Source organism: Henckelia pumila, chromosome 2, assembly GCF_033568475.1.
Source record: "Henckelia pumila isolate YLH828 chromosome 2, ASM3356847v2, whole genome shotgun sequence".
Classification (NCBI taxonomy): domain Eukaryota; kingdom Viridiplantae; phylum Streptophyta; class Magnoliopsida; order Lamiales; family Gesneriaceae; genus Henckelia; species Henckelia pumila.
This window is the reverse complement of record NC_133121.1, coordinates 56,736,710-56,754,967: the sequence shown is the minus strand read 5'-3', so window position 1 is coordinate 56,754,967 and position 18,258 is coordinate 56,736,710. Positions and strand designations below refer to the sequence as shown.

The window sequence follows — 18,258 nt, the reverse complement described above, 5'->3', positions numbered from 1 at the left end:
TGCGAAGATCTCAAAGTGCGAATTCTTTGCTCTTTGATCCAGAGATTGAACGAACTGCAAGAGCTTTGAGAAAAGTTAGGAGAGAAGAACAATTAAACATGGCTGAAGAAGATGTCAATGAATTTCCTTTGGTGCCAATAAGAGATCATATCAGGCCAACGATCCAGGCTCACTATTCTGGAATCGCTAGAGGGACAATAAATGCCAACAACTTCGAGTTGAAGCCGGCCTTAATCAACATGGTTCAGCAGAACCAATTCAATGGAACTGCCACAGCTGATCCTCATTTACACTTGCGCACTTTTCTAGAGATTACTGATACTGTTAAAATAAATGGTGTTTCTGAGGATACAATACGCTTACGTTTGTTTCCTTTTTCTCTTAGGGACAAAGCACGGAGTTGGCTGCAGTCATTGCCACTAGGACGCATAACAACTTGGGAGGGCATGGCTGTGAAATTCTTTCCACCATCCAAGGCAACCCAACTAAAGATTGAGATCAGTACCTTTCAACAGCATGATTCAGAACAACTATACGAGGCATGGGAAAGGTACAAAGATTTGTTAAGGCGTTGTCCTAATCATAATTTTGCAGATTGGGAAGAAATAGAGTTCTTCTACAATGGATTGAATACGCCTACAAGAATGTCTGTGGACTCCGCTGCTGGAGGTACCATATTTGCCAAGGATCCCATTCAGGCTTATGATATACTGGAACAGATGAGTATCAATAGTTATCAATGGCCATCTGAACATATGGGAGTTAAGAAAGGAGTGTATAGTGTGGATCCTCTTACATCCATTACTGCACAGCTATCTGCGTTGAGTACACAAGTGGCTTCTCTGAACAAGGTGAATATCGCAGAACCTGCAGGTGTGTCGGTTGCCATAGATGAATCTCATCCACCTGAGGAAGCTCAATATATCAATCCCAGAGGATATGGAAACTATCGAGGTAACCCTCCTCCTAATACTTATCATCCTGGTTTACGTAACCATGAAAACTTTTCTTATGCCAACAACAAGAATGTGTTGAAACCCCCTCCGGGATTCAATACAAATCAAGGGGAAGGTAAAGCATCATTGGAGGATGTGGTGTCTACATTTGTTAGTGAATCTAACAAGCGGATGTCGAGAACTGAAACTCGAATGGATAGCATGGAGACACACATGTGTAGTTTGGGAGCTATGATGAAATCCATGGAGACACAGATTTGACAGCTTGCAAATGCTTTGAAGGATCAAAACAGAGGACAGTTTCCCAGCAATACTGAAGTGAATCCAAAAGAGCAGTGCAAATCAGTTGAGTTGAGAAGTGGGAAGAAGTTAGAAGAGAAAGAGCAGAGAAAAGCCAAAGAAAGTGAAGAACAAGTGACTGAAGAAATTGTGGTTGAAGAGCCCAAGAAGGAAGCTGAATCTAAACCGATGTACAAGCCATAACTTCCTTATCCACAGCGGTTTAAGAAGAAGGCACTTGATGAGCAATTTTCCAAGTTTCTAGATATCTTCAAGAAGATACACATCAATATGCCATTTGCAGATGCCTTGGAACAAATGCCTAATTATGAAAAATTCATCAAAGATGTAATGTCTAAGAAGAGGAGATTGCAGGACAATGAAGTGGTGAATTTGACAGAAGAATGTAGCGCAATCCTGCAGAAAAAATTGCCACAAAAGTTGAAGGATCCAGGGAGTTTTACTATCCCTTGTTTTATTGGTGGTTCTAAGGTAAATAGAGCTTTATGTGATTTAGGAGCCAGTATAAATTTAATGCCTTTTTCTGTTTACAGGACTTTGGAGCTTGGAGAAGTCAGGGCGACCACCATCACATTACAGCTGGTGGATCGGAGTATCACATACCCACGGGGTATTGTGGAGGATGTTTTGGTAAAGGTCGATAAGTTCATATTTCCAGCAGATTTCGTGATTTTGGATATGGATGAAGATGAAGAAACTCCCTTAATTTTTGGTAGACCTTTTTTAGCTACTGCACGCGCATTGATCGATGTACACAAGGGAGAACTCACACTTCGAGTTGGTGGTGAAGCGGTGATTTTTAATATTTATCACACCATGAGGGGACCAAATGAGGTAAGTACATGTAAGAGCATTGAAATTATTGATTCTCATAACTCTTTTTCATGTGTAGAAAGTACGGATCCGCTCGAATGATGTTTGGTGGCAGACGAGATGGTTGAGAAGGAAGAGGATTGGGAGTTACATGAACAAAAAGTATTCCTAGACAGCGCTCCGAAAGAAAAAATGGTGAGGTCTAAGGAATCTGAAACTTTGGAAAATAGTGCACCAGAGGTATCCCCTGAAACTCATGATCTGAAAGCATTGCCTACGCACTTATGTTATGAATTTCTTGGTGAAAATTCTACTTGTCCTGTTATTATATCTGCGCATTTGTCTGCTGTAGAAAAAGATAAGCTGTTGAGAGTTCTGAGAAATTTTAAAACCGCTCTAGGATGGTCAATTTCTGACATTAAGGGTATTAGTCCAACAATTTGCATGCATAAAATTTTGATGGAAGAGTCGTATACTCCTTATGTTGATCATCAGAGAAGGTTGAATCCCGCCATGAAAGAGGTAGTTAAGAAAGAAGTTTTAAAGCTGTTGAATGCGGGAGTGATTTATGCTATTTCTGACAGTAGTTGGGTATCTCCTGTTCAAGTGGTGCCTAAGAAGGGTGGGATTACTGTGGTTAAGAACGAGAATAATGAGTTAATCTCCACACGTACAGTAACTGGCTGGCGAGTTTGTATAGATTATAGGAAGTTGAATAAAGCTACTCGTAAAGATCATTTTCCACTTCCTTTTATTGATCAAATGCTTGATAGACTTGCTGGTTATTGCTATTACTGTTTCTTAGATGGTTATTCAGGCTATAATCAAATTGCTATAGCACCGGAAGATCAGGAGAAGACTACCTTTACGTGTCCCTATGGCACGTTTGCTTTCAGAAGGATGCCGTTTGGACTGTGTAATGCACCTGCAACTTTTTAGAGGTGTATGATGGCGATTTTTGCAGATATGGTGGAGGACGTGATGGAAGTGTTTATGGATGACTTTTCAGTATTTGGCTCCTCTTTTGATCATTGCTTGCATAATCTGTCTCTTGTTTTGCAGAGGTGCCAAGAAAAGAATTTAGTTCTTAACTGGGAAAAATGTCACTTCATGGTTCAAGAGGGCATTGTCCTTGGACATAAAGTGTCATCCAATGGATTAGAGGTGGATCGAGCCAAAGTGGTTGCAATAGAGAAGCTTCCACCTCCGAAGAATATCAAGGGCATCAGAAGTTTTTTAGGCCATGCAGGGTTTTATCGGCGTTTCATCAAGGATTTTTCTAAAATCACAAAACCTCTGTGTAATTTACTTGAAAAAGATTCTACATTCATTTTTGATGATGATTGTTTGCAGGCATTTGAAAAGATCAAGATGGCATTGACCACAGCACCCATCATGATTGTGCTAGAGTGGAAGGAGCCCTTTGAGCTTATGTGCGATGCTAGTGACTATGCAGTGGGCGCGGTATTAGGCCAAAGGAGAGATAAGATTTTCAGAGCTATATATTACGCCAGTCGCACCATGGACGCCGCACAGCAAAACTACACTACCACTGAAAAAGAGATGCTTGCAGTAGTCTTTGCTTTTGATAAATTTCGTCCATATTTAATTGGTACTAAAGTAGTTGTTTTTACAGACCATGCAGCAATTCGCTACTTGTTTGCCAAAAAGGATGCCAAGCCACGCTTGATAAGGTGGATTCTACTTTTACAAGAGTTTGATTTTGAGATCAAGGACAAGAAGGGTAGTGAAAATCAAGTTGCTGATCACTTGTCAAGATTGGAGCTAGAAGACGTGAAAGAGGAGGACAGCATAAAGGAATTGTTTCCGGATGAACAAATCTTTGAGGTAAGTTCCTTTATTCCATGGTTTGCTGATATTGCAAATTTCTTGTCTTGTGGTGCTATGCCTCCAGAGTTGAATAGACATCAAAAGAAGAAGTTTTTCCATGACATTAAGTTCTACTTGTGGGATGATCCCTATGTTTTCAAACGTTGTGCCGATCAAGTGATTTGGCGATGTGTGCCGGGACAAGAGGCAAATGAAATCTTGGAACAATGCCATTCCTCCCCCTATTGAGGACATTTTGGACCCACCCACACTGCTCCTAAGGTATTACAATCTGGTTTTTATTGGCCTACGTTGTTTAAAGATAGTTATACCTTGGTGAAATCATGTGATAAGTGTCAAAGAACGGGAAATATTTCAAGAAGGCATGAATTACCTCTCACAAATATTTTAGAAGTAGAATTATTTGATGTGTGGGGTATTGATTTTATGGGTCCCTTTCCCCCTTCTTTTGGGTACACTTATATTTTGTTAGAAGTTGATTACGTTTCGAAATGGGTGGAAGCCATTGCCACCTCGACTAATGACGCTCGTGTTGTAGTTAAATTTTTGCAAAAGAATATCTTCACGCGGTTTGGAACTCCACGAGCAATAATCAGTGATGAAGGTACGCATTTCTGCAATAAGATTTTTAATACCTTGCTCACGAAGTATGGTGTCAGGCATAAGGTGGCGTGCGCATACCATCCTCAAACCAATGGCCAGGCGGAGATCTCTAACCGGGAAATCAAGCAAATCTTGGAGAAAAAGGTTAAGACAAATCGGAAAGATTGGGCAATCAAGCTAGATGACGCCATTTGGGCCTACCGCACTGCATTCAAAACACCCATTGGGATGTCTCCCTACAGGCTGGTTTTTGGTAAGGCATGTCATTTACCGTTGGAGTTGGAGAACAAGGCGTTTTGGGCTATCAAGAAGCTAAACATGGATCTCGAAGCATTCGGAGAGTTGCGGAAACTACAGTTGAATGAATTGGATGAATTCCGGAGTGAAGCATATGAGAATGCCAAGATCTACAAAGAGAAAACAAAGAAGTGGCATGATAAAGTCATTGTGCATAGGGAATTCAAAAAGGGTCAGAGAGTTTTGCTATTTAACTCTCGGTTGAAATTATTTCCAGGAAAGTTGAAATCGCGATGGTCAGGGCCGTTTCTCGTTGAGACTGTTTATCCACATGGTGCCATTGAATTGCGATGTACAGATGGAAGAGTTTTCAAGGTCAATGGGCAGAGAGTCAAGCACTACTTTGGCAATGAAGTACCACCCGCATCCAGCGCATTGCTTAATGATCCCAACTAAAGACTGGCGCACGTCGGGCTGATGACTTTAAAACAAGCGCTTTTTGGGAGGCAACCCAATTTTTTTTTTTAGTTTTTGTCTTTGCTTTCTCGTTTTAATTTTTGTTCTTTAGTTTTTACTGTTAATTTTGTTGTTTTGGAATTAATTTGTTTTTTTTTTCTTTGATTTTTCAGTATTTTGGATGCCAATCTCGAGGTGAAGGCGCGCCCGCTCTGATCTTAGGCGCACCCGCGCCTCTCCTGCAATGATTTTGTGATTTTTTTTCGAGCTCAAGGCGCGCCCGCGCCGTCACTATACCTTATTTTTGAAAAAAATTTCGAGACGTAGGCGCGCCCGACCCGTCTTCAGCGCGCCCGCCCCGGCCCTGCTATTTCACAAAACGAGATAGAGGCACGCCCGCCCCGTCATCGATCTCTTCTATTTAACCTACTATTTTCTTTCCTTTCTCCCAAATCTTTTCCCTAATTTCTTGTCCACTTTCCTCTTCACGAATTCTTCCCCTCTTTTCTTGTTATAATCGGCTAGTGTATCTCATCATCTCCAAATCCCCCACAATCTAATTTCTTTCATCCTCTCTTTGACGCGGGACGGTCATACCACTTTTATTCGGGGCACGCCTATTCTAATTTTTGGAGGATTGTAGATTGGGGATGCTTTTGATTATCTACTCTTCTCGGACTCATATGGAGTAATTCATTCTTTTGGTACTTCTACAATTGTTTTGGGTGGTGCGTATTTCGCTAATTCTACTCGTGCGATTCGTGGGTCTTGAACTATTAATTGATTAATCGATCTTTGAAGTGTGAATTCTATTGGATTGTTGCGGAAGTGGTTGTTGTTGTGTGTGGATTGTGGATTATATTTAAGTTTGGGGAGGTAGTGATTGTGGTAAATTGGTTATTTGTGCGTGACGTGTGGTGCCTACTACGTGTTTGATTCATGGCACCAAAAAAGAAACAAAAATCTGTTGCATCCTCTTCTCATGCTAATCCGGAGCATGAGCCGCAGCGTTTCTGGAATGAGAGTGCCGAACAGCATTATCAAAATTGTCTAGGCAAAACGATATTACCGGAGCGTGGGTTTGACACGACATTGGGGTTTGGGAACGATGAGTTTTTGCATACAATTGGTAGGGCTGTGAATGGGCGTCAATGGTTAAATTTTGTTAAGCCACCTCAGGATGCAGTCGTCCCAGTCGTTCGTGAATTTTATGCGAACTTGAAAGTAAAGCACATGCAGTTGAAAGTGCTTGTCCGAGGCCAGCTGGTGCCTTTTGATGCTCACACTATTAACACCTTGTACAACCTTCCACCAGTATTTCACGATGAGTATGCGGAGTACCGAGCGAATGAAGTGGATTACGCGGCGATTCTGAGCCGTATTTGTGTTCCGGGTGCGGAATGGCGCATGGGCCGTGATCATCAGCCTTCTAAGTTGAAGAAGACCGAGCTAATTCCTGATGCTAAGCTATGGTACAACTTTGTGTGTGCTCGTCTTAAACCGACTGACCACGAGCATGAGGTGACACGAGAACGAGCGATTCTTGTTTATTGTATTTTGGAGGGCAAAGCAATCGACTTGGGACAGATTTGTCAAGCAACTATTCAGGGTGTGGCGGCAGGTAAGACAATTGGCGGGTTTGCTTTGCCTGCACTTATCACTGATCTTTGTGAAGCGGCTGGAGTTGAGTGGGGCCAAAATGAAGAATTGTTGAAAGCTACTGCTCCTATTGCTTGTCATACTCCTTTTCGCATGATACCGGCTTCTGAGCACCGAACTCGTGCTGAGAGGCGAGATTTTAATGAGCGAGCAGGTGCACGAAGCGGCCCTGCACCCCGACCTCAAGCACCCCCTGTTGCGCCCGATCGTGTTGTTATTCTGGAGGATGAATTGAGAGCACACCGTCAAGAGTTTCGGACATTTCAGCAAACTACTGGTGTCTTTATGGACTACATGATGGATTTTACAGATGCTTTGAGACATCAGTTTCCACAGGCTGCTAGTTCGGCTCATCCATTTCCTCTGTATCCATAGTGGCCGCCCACTTTTGGCCCTTCTGATCCGTCCCATGATGATGCTACTGATGATGGCGACGACCACTGACGGTCGTCGTTTGTGGTACATGTCCTTTATTCTTTCTTGTTTTAATTCCTTGAGGACAACGAATGTACTAAGTTTGGGGGAGTTGTGTCAATTCTGACTTTTATTGTTTCTTTATTTAGTTGCTTTTGGTTTTGTTTTGTTTTTTTTTTATTTTAGTTGTTTGGTTCTTAGGATTTGTGTTGTGTTGGTGTGTGGATGCATTTGAAATTTTTTTGAGAAATTTATGTAGTTGTGTTGATATGGATTGATGACCAATGATGTTAATTTTTGTTTTGTAACTGAAGTCCATAACTACCTGCCTAGCTGACAAAATTTTGAAATAAATGGAACCAAGTGAACAATTGAACTCCTATATATTCTGTGATTTTGCTTGAATCTGAATCTTGAGACAAACAAACATAAAAATGATTGAGGCATTGTTTGGATGTTTTTTTGGGCCTTGAATTTGATTGAATCAGTGTATCCTTAGTTGCCCATTTGAGCTTACACGCATATTTGTACTTAGAGGTACGATAATTCTGAAACTACTTGTGAAAATCATCGTTTACTACTGATGATTATTCCTTTCTGCACTGACTGAGATTTGTATGATTTAATCGTGGATTGAGACTTGTCTAGAACTAGTTCGGACACCCCTTGAGGCAAAATACGGGCAAAACTGTGATTAGGAATGATTTAGGCGATTTTTCTGAATTCGTTTGAGCCTTTCAAGCTACCTATTATATATGTTATCCCTAGTACCTTGTTTGAGTTTGATTGAAAATCGAATGGTATGCGTGTAAAAGTGTGATTAAACCCCCATTCGTCATTATTTTAAGGTCTTACATTGACTACCTGAATAGCTTATACACTATTTCCTACCTTTAATGGAGTAATTTGAATGCTAAAATGTTATATGCTCCTAGCTTTATTTGTGAAAAATGGAATGGTGTGGTGGATGAATTGAAAAGATGAAAAGAGGTAGTATAAGAAAAAAAAATGAGTGGTTGGAAAAGTTGTAAAAGAGAGTTGAAAGAAGTTGTGAGAAAAATTGAAAAATCAATGAAGTGAAATAAGTGTAAAATTGTGAATGAAAGGAGTCAAAATTAGAATTGAGTTTGAGCATAAATGTGAATTACTCCTTATTTGAATTCTTTTCCTTCATTTGTAGCCATGAGCCAGGCCTTGCATTATAAGCTTATTAAGTCCTATTGACCGAGTCACAGTTGCCCAATATACTAGTGGAGAGGGGTTGCGAGAATTTAGCCTATGGACTGTTGATTGAAACTTAAATGATTATAAATTCTTGATCGAAACACGCACACACTATGTTCTTTGAATTAAACCAATTGAGTGTGGTTGTGATGATATATCCTTGAATTTGATCCTGTTTTACCATGAAAGTCCTCATGATTTGTGAATGTTTGAATTGAGTTAAGAGAAGGGTATTTTGAAACGTGAGTTGCGGAGTTTATGAGTTTATGAGGTTGAATTACTTTTCTGGACATCTTACTTTTCAAGTGTTAGTAGGGCAGAGATGATTGGATTTAAATTATTTTGAAATTCCATACTGAGGTCATTAATCCATAATCATTCTTGATGGTTATTGTTCTTGCAATTGAGTGGAGTTTGAGTTAGTTTTGCTCGAGATGAACAAAAGTTCAAGTTTGGGGGAATTTGATAAGTGCATTTTGTGCACTTAATTTGTATATGGTTTTACTTGACTTTTGGAATTTATTGGTAGATATTGCGTGAAATTGTTGTTGTTTTTGTGTTTGTAGGAAGTTATGGATTTTGATGTGTTCAAGTGGAAATAAGCTTACAAGATGGAAGTTGAAATTCAAGAGTTGGAAAAGTGAAGAAAAATGGCTGAGTTCGAGCAAGAGGCGCGCCCGCCCTATCCTTAGGCGCGCCCGCCCTATCCTTAGGCGCGCCCGCGCTGTTAATAAAGAATTCGAGATAAAGAGTCGAGCTGGGAGCGCGCCCGCTCTGACACTAGGCGCGCCCGCGCCGTTGAGGAATTTTTAAAAGCATGTTTTGCGAGTTGAGAGGGTGCCCGCCCTGTTTTCGGCGCGCCCGACATGTCGTCTGTTTGGAATTTTAGAGTCCGATTTTTTATGGAAACTTAGGGGATATCTATGGTATTTTTTTGGACGATTGTTAGGTCATATTTAAGGGATTTTTCGGAGTCATAGGAGGTATTGATCAGCCACCAATACACACAATATTCGAGAGAGCAATTCTGTGAGTTTTTTGAGTTGAAAAACTGAAGATTGCTTGGAACGAAGACAAAGACTTTTCGACCGGACACGGAAGAAAGACTACGGCTTTGTTTCTTCTTTTTATTTTATTTTGATTGTTGAATTATGTTTGAGATATTAAACATGATGTGGTTTTTATTGAATTCAAGCATGAACTAAACTTTTCTGGTCTAGAGGTTGACGTAGCTTGGTTGAGACATATTCATGAATCTTTGATTTTAATGAATTGAATTTCTATAGATTAATTGTGTTTCTAGAATTGAATGTTTTCTTAATTTATTGGCCATAAATTGAGTTGTTATATTTATTTAGAATCATTGCTCGGGAGAGGGGATTTTGAGTAGGATCAATAAGAACTACACTGTTAATTGTTTATATAGCTCGGGAGAGTATATAGCTTTAATAGAACCTTTAAGGAACATCATTTTACACATATCACTACATCTCAATTTCTAATAGGGATATTGAAATCGAATTGTAAGTTGATACACTCTATATGTTGCTCGGGAGAGGGGAATAGAATAATCTAAGTGTTTTTGGTTATTAATCGAAGGAAATTAATAAAATAGATTAATTAGGATTGAATATTGTCGAGACCAAGTGAAATCAAAACCTCTGGACTATTTTTCTCTGATTGATAATTCCTCAAAATTTGTGTGTGTGTGGGCTGAATAATTTCTATTTATTTATTTTATTTATTCTGCAAAACTCTTGAAGTTTGATTTTCTAGATAAAATTAAGACTATTTTAATTACAAGTATTGAATATTTTCATTTTACTCCCTGTGGGATCGACACTCTCTCTTTCACTATACTAAAACTTGACACTCGTACGCTTGCGAGGAAATATCACAACAAATTCTAAAGAGGATTTTTGTATTGAATAATCAATAATCTGAAAATCTTAGTTATCATTAAAAATATGAATGTTGTATTATTTATATTACAACCCAAAATATTGAAAGATAACGCAAAATAAATAAAAAAGATATCAAAGATATCTCCTAAAGTTTCCTAGTAGGAATAAAAGGCCTAAAATAAACAAAGTAAATCCAAAATATTAAAAATCCCGAACACACACACATACACCTTCGGTGCATGTAAAAGGGCATGGAGCGGGCGCGCTAGAGAGAGGCGCGGGCGCGCCGAAGTTGCGCAGACAATGGCGCGGCCGCGCGATAAGGTAGCGCGGGCGCGCCGAAAGCTCACAAAACATCGTCAATTTGGAATTCGTAAGCGCGGGCGCGCTTCTTCTTCGCAAAATAATGGTGCGGGCGCGCGAGTCTGGGGCACGAGCGCGCCTTGGCTTCGAGCAGGGTCTTCAATTTCTTCACTTTCTTGACCTCTTTTGACCTCAATAAGATTATAACTTCCTCCAAATTGAATATCAAGAAATCCAACGCCCTCTTGTGTCTTCAACAACAAAGATTGAAGTGCTTCCTTAAACTTCTGAGCTCGGCCTCTCGTAACCGGTCCTCGTGGTATCTCCAACGGATCCTTAGTCACTTGATCAGCATGCGAGCCATCCATGATCGCATCATCCTTCCCTTCTTGAAAAGGATTTGTCCTCAAATCTTGATCATCACCTACATCAAACGGAGATAAATCAGAAACATTAAAAGTAGCACTGACATTATACTCACCTGGCAAATCTAATTTGTAAGCGTTGTCGTTGATGCGCTCCAATACTTGAAACGGTCCATCGCCTCTAGGTAGAAGCTTTGAGCGCCGTTTTTCAGGAAACCGCTCTTTCCTCAAATGCAACCACACCCAATCTCCTGGTTCAAACACAACTCTCTTCTTTCCCTTATTTGCTTGCTTTGTATACTGCAAATTCTTTTTCTCAATGTTCGCCTTCACTTTTCATGCAAATTTCTCACAAATTCCGTCTTTTTCTTACCATCCATGTTAACCCTTTCACTCATAGGAAAAGACACCAAATCCAACCGGGGTTAAAGGATTAAAACCATACACAATTTCAAAGGGTGAAAAATTTGTAGTAGAATGCACACTACGATTATATGCAAACTCAACAAATGGAAAACATTCTTCCCAACTCTTCAAATTCTTTTTAATTATAGCACGCAACAAAGTTCCTAACGTTCTATTAACAACTTCAGTTTGACCATCCGTTTGAGGATGACATGTAGTCGAAAACAGTAGTTTAGTACCCAGTTTGCACCATAATGTTTTTCAAAAGTAGCTCAAGAAACGAGTATCTCTATCAGACACAATACTCATAGGCATGCCATGCAATCTAACAATTTCATTAAAGAACAATTCAGCAACATGAGAAGCATCATCAGATTTATGACAAGCAATAAAATGAGCCATCTTAAAAAATATATCAACCACAACAAAAATTGAATCCCTCCCCTTCTTAGACCTCGGTAGTCCTAAAACAAAATCCATAGAGATGTCTACCCACGGTTCACTAGGAACGGGAAGTGGAGTATACAAACCATGTGGATGTTGTCTAGACTTTTCTTTCTTACAAGTCACACATCTTTCACAAATTTTCTCAACATCATGCTTCATTATCCTCCTCAATGTTGGCCCGGATTATCGTGGTTTCCAACTCATTGTAGTAATCCTCCACGCTTCTTGGACCTTGCTTCAGAGTTTGTAATCGCCTGTACATGTCACGATAATAATAGTTAGGCACAAACCGCTTCTTCATGACATGCTTCATCTCCTCCCATGTCTCAATAGGCGGCTCTCCACACCTTCTTCTAGTGGTCACTAATTGATCCCACCAGATTAACGCATAGTCTACAAACTCAACCACTGCCAACCTCACTTTCTTAAGGTCAGAATAGTGATGGCAATCAAACACAAACTCCACACGCTTCTCCCATTCCAAATACGCCTCCGGGTCAGACTTTCCATGAAACGCTGGAATTTTCATCTTAATACTACTAATATTTCCATCCTCCTTACTGCACTCCGTATGTTTTCCTCGTACTGCTTCTCGCCTATGTCTACCCCCATGTACTCTTCTCTCTCCATCCCAATTCTCATCAAAACTCTCCTCATCTCCTTCAAAATTATTCCCCCTCCTATCTTTAATTTTTTTTCCACTACCACTACTCTCCTCCCATCTACTCATCTGCTCATGAAGAGTTTCCAACTCCGACCTCATCACCCTAGTAAATTGACCCATCAACGCATCCATTTGAACCTTGAAAATTCCTTGGTTCACACTTTCACTAGAATCTTTATTAGGATTCATGGTACCTGCAAGAAAAAGGTTAGTAGTAAAATTCCTCACACAAGTTCTCACAGATCACTCCAAACGAATCACTCCAACACTCTTTTTCTTTCCACTCAATTTATGTAGGCTTTTGCTTTGTGTAAAAGTGAATCAAACTCTCAAGTTCACAACTTTTAGACGCTTGAAGATCGACTCTCGAAGATCGACAAAAAAAACAAGAAGAAGAAATTTATGGATGCTCGAATTTTAACTTGCACCCAAGGATGAACAAGAACGAAAATTGCCCACAAGTTATCTTGCTTCTTCTATTTTTTTTTTTTAAGCTTTTTCGATCTCTAACTTTTTTTTTATTTTTTTTGACCGATTTCAAATCTTTTTTTTTTTTTTTGAATTTATAACTTGTAGCACAAGACACGAGACTTGGATAACAAGTTTGAAAGAATGACACAGAAATTTGAGATGATATAGATGAAGAACGAAGAACGACGAACGATGAACGAAGAATGAAGAACGAAGAAAGAATATAGATTAAAGAAGGATACGACTTACTTGAGTCAAAATCTTGCTTTGATACCAAATGATATGAATCTTATGTATGAAAGGCAACACGATTTCAACGAATCGCACCTCAATTCGATAACAAAAGAATTCAATAATGTTGTCCCGACTTTGAAACAAGTAACAGATTTTGGAATCTCCACCTCTAGTTGAACCTGTAACTAGCAACAGAGAATTCACGATAGAAAACAATCAAAAATTCAATTAGACCTTCAAAGGAACCTGTCTTTGACAACCCAATTGAAAATCGATTGACAAACGCCACAAAGCTATGAAACTTTGATAAGTTTGATTTTGGATAAAGCAAAAGCTTTGATAAAATTCTAAAGAGAATTTTTGTATTGAATAATAAATAATCTGAAAATCTTAGTTATCATTAAAAATATGAATGTTGTAGTATTTATATTACAACCCAAAATATTGAAAGATAACGCAAAATAAATCAAAAAGATATCAAAAATATCTCCTAAAGTTTCCTAGTAGGAATAAAAGGCCTAAAATAAACAAAGTAAATCCAAAATATTAAAAATCCCGAACACATACACAAACACCTTTGGTGCGTGTAAAAGGGCATGGCGCGGGCACGCTAGAGAGAGGCGCGGGCGCGCCGAAGTTGCACAGACAATGGCGCGGGCGCGCCGAGAGCTCGCAAAACATCGTCAATTTGGCATTCGTAAGCACGGGCGCGCGATCATGAGGCGCGGGCGCGGGCGCGCTTCTTCTTCGCAAAATAATGGCGCGGGCGCGCGAGTCTGGGGTGCGGGAGCGCCTTGGCTTCGAGCAGGGTCTTCAATTTCTTCACTTTCTTGACCTATTTTGACCTCAATAAGATTATAACTTCCTCCAAATTGAATATCAAGAAATCCAACGCCCTCTTGTGTCTTCAACAACAAAGATTGAAGTGCTTCCTTAAACTTCTGAGCTCGGCCTCTCGTAACCGGTGCTCGTGGTATCTCCAACGGATCCTTAGTCACTTGATCAGATGCGAGCCATCCATGATTGCATCAGCATACTCCTAAATATTTATAGGAAGCAAAAGCTATACCTTCGTCCGTCGTTATCCCTTTGCTGTCGAGTGTCCCAAAACTAGGCCACAGCTTTGCTACGACGCCTGGATCGCTATGCCACTTCCGGATTCCCGATGGGACGCCTAGAATTACCTAAATCTGAGTTAGAAGGCTAAGGAATCGAGATAGAAGAGGTGATTGGTGCACTTCAAAAATGAGCTCGGCACCCCCTATTTATAGACGGAGTTCGGATCGTTCGAACTGGACTTCGGGTCGTCTGAACACGTTCGGGTCGTCCGAACTGGGATTCGGGTCGTTCGAACCCGATATTACGTCATTGCTTATGTCATCATGATGATGTCATCCATGACGACTGTCGGCAGCACGTTCGGAGCATCCGAACCACTCTTCGGATCGTCCGAACCCTGACTTCGGACTGTCCGAACCTTGACTTCGGAGCCTCCAAACTCGATGACCCTCAAACCATTTTCAAGTGTTCTGAATCCAATTCCGGACTCCGTTAACCCATTAAGAGTTCCCTTAATCTTGTTAACTGTTAATTAGTAGGATTAATGAATTGATTAACACTTAATCACTGATTTCGGGTACGGGCTACTACAGTGATACTTGCACTGATTTGTCATAGGTCGCTAAGAATTCTTAGGACAGAATCTTTTGAAGTTGCATGAAACTGGAATGACATGATGATCGAGCAAATACTACCACGAAAAATCAATGTAAATATATCTATCAATTAAGCTCGAATAAATCGCAAGTGCACGAGTCAAGTAATAATATAGTGTACAAAGTACGAGTATCGTCCTCAGAGACTAACGAAAATAATTTTTCTTTTCAATTTTTAACTACACAAAGTATCGAAAAAGTGATTTGTGAATTAACTAACATCTAAAATTAAAACTCAATATAAATTAACTTAAATTTCACAACCAAGCCAACAAATCTCAGAGTGAAGAATAACAATTCAAAATGATTTTGTTGGAATTTCGGTTCACCTTTTCCCTAATTGAACTGGACGATTGGAACTTAATTTATTTTTATAAATTTAACAGAAGTTCCTATAACATTGACATTCTCTCTCGAGGTGATGCCAAACTAATCAAATCAGTGAAATAATTAAATCTCTCTAATTATTTATCACGACTGATTGCTTTGCATTCTATGAATTCTACAACTTTCAACCTGGTGGTCTATGGCTATCAACATGTACTAAATACCATATCTCTATGCATATTTTAAGTCCATGGATTATATCATTCGTCCTAATTATAAACCTATCTCTCGACAGCAATTCATAATTTACGAATCTATGTTAAGGGTAGCTAATCATCAACATAGAAAGAAAAACATGATAAAATCAATTATAAACATAAATCAATTCCCAATACGTCCGGTGATTCAATCACACTACAGTGTTTCGGGATTAGGATCCCCTCGATTCCAACAAAATAATAGTTTAGCTACTAGAATTCATTACAAAAATTCAATCTCCAAGATGTTCAACATAAAAATTAAGAAGAAGAAGAAAAGGAAAAAACTCCCAACGGAGAAGAGAAATCTCCAACGTTCAGCCGCCAGTAATCTTCTGATATGCGTCCCGTGTAACCCTCAAAAACTAAAGAAATAATTGTATTTATAGTTCCCCAGAATCCTCTCCGAAATAAACTCTCGAAATAATAAAAAAAATAAAAACTGCGCGACGCGCTCGAGCGGTAGAAATTGGCCGCTCGGGCGCCTCGAAATTCCTTGCGCTACTGTTTTTCTCAACCGTGTATGCGCCTGCGCGGTAGAATATGGCTGCCCGCGCGCCCTTCTTCTTTTCCAGAATTTTGCCTTTCTTCTTGTTCTATCTGCATGGCCTCTACTGTGCATCACCTTCCCACCAAGTATCGGCATTTCTTGGTGATTTCCTGCCATAAAAATAGATAAACAAGAGGAGTGAATACGAACATAATAAAACAATAAAAAGAACAAGAATGGAAAAGAACGGACAATAAGTAAATGAAACGAAAGCAAAACAAACACAAAACAAACAATAAAAACACATAAAAACGACTCCTATCAACCTCCCCAAACTAACCTTTTGCTCGCCCTCGAGCAAAATAGGAGATAAACTAACATGCAGACACAACAGAACGACGAAACAAGGAAGTGAAATTAATCTTCTTAAGCCTCAGAATATTTTCCACAAAATAAACAATCCAATCAATCAACATGCTGACATTTTGAAAATGTAACACCAACTAGCAAACCTTGCAAACTTCAAAATCTCGCAACTCCGTATTTTGGAATACTCTACTCTAAATTCAATTCACACATTCTAGAATCATGAGGACTTTTTCGGGTATATCAGGATCAAGATTTTGAAACATTCAATAATACACACACTCATGACTGGTATAACTCAATGAAAAATAGTGTGTGCATGTTTTTGATCAAGAATCCACATTCATTAACTGTGTCTATCAACAGTCCATAGGCAAAATTCTCACAACCCCTCTCCACTAGTATATTAGGCAACTGTAACTCGGTCAATAGGTCTTATTCGGCTTATAATGTTAGGCTAGGCTAATGGCTCCAAATGAAAGACAAGAATTCAAAGAGGGAGTAAATAATGATCATTCTATACAGACTACTCTTTTCGAATTACAAATTTGCACTTCTTCTCATTCATTGATTTCCAGATTTTTCTTTCCTTTCACTTGCCTTTTGCCAACATTCTTCTCTTTCCTTTTCCCCATTTTTTCTCAATATTTTCATATTTTTAAACATATCCCTTCTTTTTTCTTTTCTTCTTGCTACCCCCTTTTGATTTTTTTGAACAACACTTAACACACCATTCGTTTCTCAGCTTTTCAGTAGGAGCATACACATCAATGATCTACATTCAATTTACTCCCAACAAGGTAGGAATGAGTGTTTAAGCTATGGGTAGTAATTTTAAGTTCTTGAAAAATGTCGAATGGGGGTTTTCCACACGTTTTCACGCGTGCCATTCGTTTTCTATTAAGCTCAAATAAGGTACTAGGGACAAAATAAATCAAGGGTAGTTTGAAAGGCACAAACGAAATTCAGAAAGAAATGCCTATATCACTCCTAAATCACAGTATGCCCGTATTGCGCCTCGAGGGATGTTCGAACTTGTTCTAGACAAATCTCAATTCACAGTTAACTCATACAGATCTCAATCAGTGCAGAAAAAAGAATCATCAGTAGTAAGCGATGATTACACCAACATAAAATCCAGATTATGCACCTCTCGTGCTCATATAAATGTGAAGACTCAATTGGGCATCTAAAGGTAATTCACGAAAGATTTCTTTCTAGCCCAAAAATCAAACAAATTGCCTCAATCATATCCAAGTTTGTGTGTTTCAAATACAGAATCAAGTTTACCTCACAGAATGTTTTGAGACCTATTCATCGACTTGGTTATACTAGTTCAAAACGATTTGTCAAACAAAGAAGATAGTCATGGACTTAAGCAAAAACAAACAGTGAACCAAAAATTTTTTTTTTTTTTTTTTCATCATTGGCTCTTCTGATTTTCATTCACAACACTTGCAACTACATTACAAACGACTCAAACGAACAAAGAAAATACGAAAAACAATACTGAAAACACAAAAGACACACACCCTCCCCAAACTAAAGACAAGCATTGTCCCCAATGCTACTTAACACCACCAAAACTAAAACAAACTAAAAGAAAATAAAAACAAAAAAAAAACAATAAGAACTCCCCTGGTACTAATCAGACTCCTCCTCATCCATGTCTTCGGGCAGATCCCGAACCGGTGGAGCATATTGGAACTGGAACGGTGGAGGATATGGCGGTGGTGCAGGATAAACGGCCGGGTCCATCCCAGCATTGGCGAGCAGTCCTCGCATCATGGCATGGGT

At 39.4% G+C, this 18,258-nt stretch overlaps 1 non-coding gene across 1 annotated transcript; it reads right to left on the bottom strand.

The window, feature by feature from the left end:
• Positions 1–482: 482 nt before the first annotated feature.
• Positions 483–589, bottom strand: LOC140885913 (small nucleolar RNA R71). The gene has a single exon (XR_012151326.1). It is a non-coding gene; the product is annotated as a small nucleolar RNA R71 (small nucleolar RNA).
• Positions 590–18,258: the final 17,669 nt, after the last annotated feature.